Genomic DNA, 7,300 nt, shown 5'->3' with positions numbered 1-7,300 from the left:
TGTTGCCAAATGAGATTTGGCAAAGACAATATACATATCTGGGGTGTCTGTGATGCTTGCCATAGTCTCTAAGCCAGTCTGCAGAGACATGGAAGCAGCGAGACGTTCCTTAGTCTACTGTTCCCTGCGCAGGAGAAACTCTGACAGCTTCGGGAGATCTTCGTTGAACTGCCGTCCATCGATATCCGCCTCTAGCTTCCCAATTGTGAAGGTGTTATGGACATCCTTCCAATCCTTATCCTCTGAAGGGAAGGCGAGGGAAAATGGTCTACACTCTTCAAGTGTAGGGCAAGGTTTCCCTGCCCCAACTGCCTTTAAGGCTGCCTTAAACCCTTTGTCCATAAAGGGGAAGGCACGTTCGTAGTCAGCAATAAAGGATGGGTGCTTTTTGCTGAGAGCCGGCACCTTTGAACTAGTAAAGGCCCTCTCTTTCAAGGTGGTTGTATATAAGGCCTGTGCCTTAGATAGATTAAGGACAATCGTCTCCTTCAGCTCTGTTTCCTCCTTGGATGCTGGTTCCGTCCTCAGATGGACATATCAATCCGTATAGGCTCCTTTACTAGGCCAAAATTCGATTTCCTCTATTGGAACTGTTCCCAGTTTCTTTGAGAGGAAGATCTTCCCCCCGTCATAGGCATATGCTCTGCGTACCTCCATGGGTTAACGTCATAGAAGGCGGGGAGGTCCTTAATGTTAAACTTCTTCGGGGCTAAACATGACGCAACTAGCTGATGAATCTCCATCTGGAAAGATGCTTCTTTCTTGGACGATTTCTTCTGAATGTCCTGCACCATGGACAGTAGCGAGTGTAGCGTACTTGTAATGGAATCCAACTGGGGTCGGTGGAAGAAGTCGAAGGCGTCGGTTCAGTCGCCGCTGCAGACGATACCGAAATCTTTTCGGTTACCTCGACTCCAGTCTCAGGAGGTATCTCATACTCCTGCTCCAGTTCATCCACTAGGAGATTGTTCTAAGTCCCCACCGAGACAACAGACATGTTGTCCTCCAATTGGATGCTCTGAAGGGCATCCGAAATGTCAGGTTCTACCAGAATCTGAACTAAGGGGATCTCAGGTTGACCCTAGGGAACAATTGCATCCGCAGATGCATTAGGGAAGAGACAATCCCTCATCCTCTCATTCGGAAGGTATGGGCCAGAGGTGCTCTTCTGAAAGCCCCTGACCCATTTTCGCAGCCTGTCCCTTGCTTCATCCCTAGACTCAGTGAACTTTTGATTATCAAAAGCCTCTTTAATCAGTTTGCCAGATACAGTACATACCTGTGGGTCCCAGTACTTGAGAGCCCCTTTGGTGACTGCGCAGCGAGCATGGGCCCTGCACATGCCATGTCCGTAGAAGCTCTTACTACGCACCCTGCAAAAGTTGTTCAGGCACACAGGATGCTCCTCCTGTAAAGAAAGAAAAGCTATAAGTATTTGGTGAAATTCTCAGATCTCAGCATACATATTTTAATTAATATTTAATTAGTATTTAATTAATATTTAATTAATATTAGCATGGATAGAGTAAGCTAGAAAGTAGGGAAGATACCTACATGTGTTTCCTGTCCAGCCCATTGCTATGACCTCCTCCAATATTGAACTAAAGATTCATAATGAATTAAAGGGGAAGATAATATCCTTGGATATAAGGTGTCTTAACACAATCTTCCATGTTCAATATAGGGGATTAAATTAATGGATAATAGCCATTAATTGGTAGGGAGAATCACTCCCTAAAAGTGATGATCTCACAATTGATTGCCCATGAACCACTTGTAGGTTGGAAAACTTTTAGGCTACAGCAATGACTGGCGGCGGCATGTCGCCAGTATTGCCGTGCTTTCCGGCATCTGCCGGACTTCCCGGCATCTGCCGGAATTGCCGGCAAATGCCGGGCCTGCGGGCATACGCCAGCCTAGCCGACATATGCCGGGTCTAATGTGGGCTATTTGAAACAGATACTGTCTTCAAAGTAGTGGGTGGCAGGTCAGCAGTTGCCGCTCTGCCCGCCGGCAGCCGAAGGATCCGTCTATCAAATATGACCCGGCGGCAAGCCGGCAGCAACTATATAAATTTTGGGTGGCCGGCTGCCGGCAACCGATCATAGTATGCTCATTGTCGTTGGGTTGTCGATCAGCGACACCCACGGCAAGTGGCGGCAGAGTAACTGCCGGCCGACAGACACCCAACATGGCGGACGACACCTACCAGCTGCCAGCGGCCGGCCCAGTATATGGAAAGGCAGAGAGAAAGAGAGGATGAGGCACGGCAAAGGCTCAGCCTTGCCGGCCTACATCCCGAAAGAGAGTGGAAGTGGAAGGGGGAATTATATCCGGGCTTCCACTCAACCATATCCCATTCATATTGGGTATGGAAGGCAGTCCTAGGGAGGACTGGGGAGCACACTCAATGAAATGAGGGTACCTGCTGGCAGCCGGCCCAGCCGGCAGCAGACAGAGAACCTCAGGCCAATTCTATAGATTACCCGTAGGTTCAAATGTAGAACAATGGCCAGGAGGGTGATGGTTCATCCAACACCAAAAGAGACAGTGGGGAAGGGGTAAAAGTCCTATAAGTAAGGTAAAACCCAAGAGCATTACCTAACTTGAAGAATTCTGATCTCATAAAGTAACCTCAAGAAGGAGAAATCATTTCCCCCGGTTAGGTTAGTTAAGTGAGAAAGCGGCCATAAGACACAGTCTCACTAGAGAACAGAATCTCGTACCAGAGATCTTAAATAAGGAAGAAATAATTTCTTCATACTAAGATCTACTAGAACAGGGTTGTGTGCCAGACCGAGGAAGTTGGAAATTGATATACAAGAACCTCCAGTATGGCCTAGGGAGGACTAGCCTCCTGAACGGCAACCTAACCTGAGTTGGGAAGCCATTTCATCAAGACAGTAGGATGCCTAACACAGACTTTACTCTGATTTTCCGTTCTCAGCTCGAAACCGTGTCTGTGGTTAAGATAAAGAGAAGAAACACCCCAGTAAATTTTGCCAGAACACAGTTCGCAGCAAAGTTAACTGAGGGTAGCTTAAGCTGATCAGAAGGAAGAGGAATTGCTCTTAGATCTCGTTAGAGATAGTATCGACTTAAAAGGTATAGGAGGTGTCAGTCACCCCTTAAAAGACAATACAAGAGCAATGAAGGACATGTAAGAAGATACTAAAGCCCTTAGGCTATTAAGTCTAGGAGCATAGAGAATCGTTCACTGAAACTCTTTTGTATACTATCTTGGAAGAGGAAAGTGTTATGCAGTAATATCTTAATTGTATAAATTATTGCCTGAGCTTCAATAAAATTACCAGGAAGGTTATGTCATGCATGAAGTGTGAAGGTGCCTAGGCCAGGAAGCCTAGCACTCATGAGGCTCCATCATAAATAGCCAAAACCATGACAACAATGACAATATAAAATACCCTAGCTAAATATCTAAATAGCTAGTTATGAAAGCGAAATAATGCCCGGAAATCGTTCTTGCTAACTAAATGAACAAGAAGAACGAGTGCGTCTATGACGCCCTCCGGCCGGCAACAGCTCTTGTTATGTTAATTACGATCTCAATCGAAGAGTATTACTGGCAAGAGCTTACATTTACAAAATCCAAAGATATTACTTAACTTTCCAGAAGCTGATGAAGCTGGTGAAGGCATCATAGCGACGAAATACTTCCAAAATAGCGAGAGATAACACGGGATAACACCGGTCAGCAAAGATACAAACGAAAGAATGGCATGGTGGCGCCTCGCAGTGGCGATTCGGCGCACTATTTACAGTACAGTAGGAGTGTCGAGAGCATCGCCTCTTTATTGACTCCCCTATATTCTTGCCACTTTTCCCTCTCTTAGCGAAAACGCTATTGGGGGTGTAGATAGCTATGACACGTGTCAAGAATAGGTCCTCTGATATACGCAATATCCCTTTTTAAATTTTAAGGGATATTCGCTCCAGGAGTTAGAATTCTGGATACCTTTGGTAAATTCTCTGGGATATATCACTGTAGACAAATATACCTAGGAAGCTACTAATGAAGGAACTTCCATCAGGAGGACATGTCCTGAGGCCAAATATATATACATACATATATATATATATATATATATATATATATATATATATATATATATATATATATATATATATATATATATATATATATATGTATATATATATATTCAACGTCTTACAGCTGACCTGTTACACACTTCTCAAAACCAGTTGTCGATTAGACACTGATCAAACTGAGATTATTACTATTTTTGATTCGGCATGTAACACTATGTAAAATATATGTAAGTTAGACGAGAAGTGAGGCCAGAAAGGGTTAAACTAGACTAGACAGGGTTAATCTTGACTAGAATTTTAATTTTCAAGGATTAAGTTGGCCCAGACTGTCAGTTTTGACCAAGCATCATTTTGCCATTTTGTAGCAGACTATCTTTGAACATAATTCATATCATTCCATTCATCATCCATTTTATTGTTGAAGATCAATGTCTTTTTACTAATTTCTGCGTGTATGCTTAAAATTTTGGGTATCATTAACCTCTTATTTGTTTAATCTTTTAATGAAAAACTATGAAAAAGATTGTTATATATCTACTGTACATATATTTTTAACAAATGATAATTAAAATCATAAACATATCCTTTCATCAGTACATCTGTCTATACATTTGTCTGTCTCTGTGAGTAAGCAACTGCATTAGATTGCACAAACTCATCAACATTTCCCATCCTGCCACTTTTGAAGTTCTCAAGGGAGAAGAAGAGACTTCCGTTCATCACCCTGAGGAGACGCGTAACAAATCTCCTTCCATTGTGATGGTGGAAGATTTGTTGGAGATTACTCCAAGGAGACTGGAGGAAGGCGTCTATCGAAGGAAACAGGGAGAAGTAGTTTGTTTATCTTTTCCTTCTGAAATCTCTCTTGTTCCGAAAAATAAAAAAATATAGTTTTCCCACTTTTTAAGCAGATTCCTGGAAGAACTTGTGAACAAATAAAAAGGCCATTAAAAAAAGAGAACCAATTCTTTTTTATAGCTTATCCGATTTGAAAAATAATAAGTGCCGTTTTGAATATTTTTGAGGGGTAAGGCTTTTCTTTTCTAAATTTACCTTTCAATTTGAATAAAAAAACCCATTCTTACAGTTAAGTTCAAAAGAAAAAATCGGAAATATTTTCAATACATGAAACTAAAAGTTAAGAAAAAAATGTAAAAATGGTAAGGTGAAACCTCTTGGCAATCGATGGAAGCACCTCCTAAAAGAGATTTAAGGAGAATCAAGGAAAGTAGAAGCAAGGACAGATTTCCACTTCAAGAAGTCGTAAGGGAAGAAACAGCCACTAAACCAAAGTAATTAAGGGACTACTGACTCTGGATTGAACGGTCTGTCCGTGAACACCATTCGCATTCGACAATGTATACTTGAGTTGATCACGGTATTTCTTTTTCTTTATTTTTTGTTAAGGAAAAACTCATTTCTTCAATCTAAGAAGTACAATATTTCCAGTTTCAATCATTCACATACATACATACATGCATATATATATATATATATATATATATATATATATATATATATATATATATATATATATATATATATATATATATATATATATAGATTATATCATTTTTGTAAAGTATACAGTATCTGCCTTCCTTTGAGAGGTAGAGTGGAATGAAATATCATGTAAATATAATGTTATCAAAATTTCCGGAAGTGTATAAGTAATTTTTCCAGTCCATTATTCAGTTCTCCCTTTAACCAAATTAATTTTTAAAAATTCAATCTTTCTCGTTCCTCTAATATGATAATAATTCCTCTTTTCTGAAATCATCTTTACGTTTTCACAAAATGTCTAGAAAAAAACTAAAGTCAATGTAATTGTTGGATTATTTTTGGCAAATAAACATGCATATACACATTTTTTTTTTCAATTCCTCATATTTCACTACGCAACGCACTCTTGACGTCTCCACGTAAAGGATGAGTCAAACCGATTTCATCATTGGCATAGCTTTCAGAAAAACAGTTAATAGATTTTGCAAGAGTTAACTTGGTGAATACGAGAACTCCAGTGGTTTTGGTGAGAGTCATATATACATCTGCAAACGCACAAAAATGCACACACTTATAGTATCGAGGTTTTGAAACATACAGTTGCAAGGAAAAAGCCAGTGATATCAAACGATGCGCTGAATACTATGAAAAGGAGACAAAGACAAAAATATATTGTTAAAAGTTTTCCAGGAAATAATGAAGATTATAAGGTAGAGATTGCTGAATATTCCAGTATTGAGAGTGAGGTCAAAAGGAAAGCCAGGAATGACTAGAGACAATATCTAAACAGCAAAGCAGATGAGGCTCCCAAAGCTATGAATTCAGTAAGTGGCTCATAGAATTATTAGTGAAATATCTTCGTGGGTAAAGAAGCAGAAGCATATACCTAAAAAAAAGAGAGATGGATATGTTATAACAACAGAGGGGGAAGAAAGACAACGTTGGATGGAACACATTAATGAGACAATGAATAGGTGATATGAAGACAATAATTTGATTGATATACTTAAAGATGATGAAGACCGTGATGTGTCCATGAATCAGTTCAATGTGTTTGAAGTCGAAGCAATCCTTAAAAAACTCAGGAGATGGAAAACCCTTAGTTTCCACGGAATAGCTGCTGAGATGATACTTACTGAAAATGAAGTAACCTCCAAAATACTTACAAGATTATTTTGTAGAATATTGTATGAAGAGGAAAAACCTGATGAATAAGGGTTAGGAGTGTTGGCAACAAAGATCTGACTGAATGCAATAATTGAAGAGGTAGCAAACTTACGTCAGTGGTCAGGAAAATATATAGTATCCTTATTTCATAGAGATTGAGGAGGAAGATTGATGAAAAGCTAAAAGATGAACAAACAACATACAGAAAATGATGACATTTGTGGACTATGAAAAAACCTTTGATAGTGAGGACTGGCCAGTTTGGTTGAGAGTCCTGTGTAATTCCTTTTGAATATGTAAATTTGATTAAGTCACTTAACTTGTTTATCCAGCTCATGGGTTTTGTAATGCATAGAACAGTTGGGGATGATGGAAGGATTGTACTTGAGTGATACTCATAAAACTTGCTGACCTTCAGTATGCTGGTGATACTATGCTTAGTAGCAGGCCTCGACAGGATTTGCAATTTTTGCTTACCAGAATGCATGAACTATTACAGAATGATAGGTTCAAGATAAGGAAAAGAAATATAGAGATGATGAGAACGGAATATGCAATG

This window comes from Palaemon carinicauda, chromosome 7, assembly GCF_036898095.1.
Source record: "Palaemon carinicauda isolate YSFRI2023 chromosome 7, ASM3689809v2, whole genome shotgun sequence".
Classification (NCBI taxonomy): Eukaryota; Metazoa; Arthropoda; class Malacostraca; order Decapoda; family Palaemonidae; genus Palaemon; species Palaemon carinicauda.
This window is presented reverse-complemented; position numbering follows the sequence as displayed.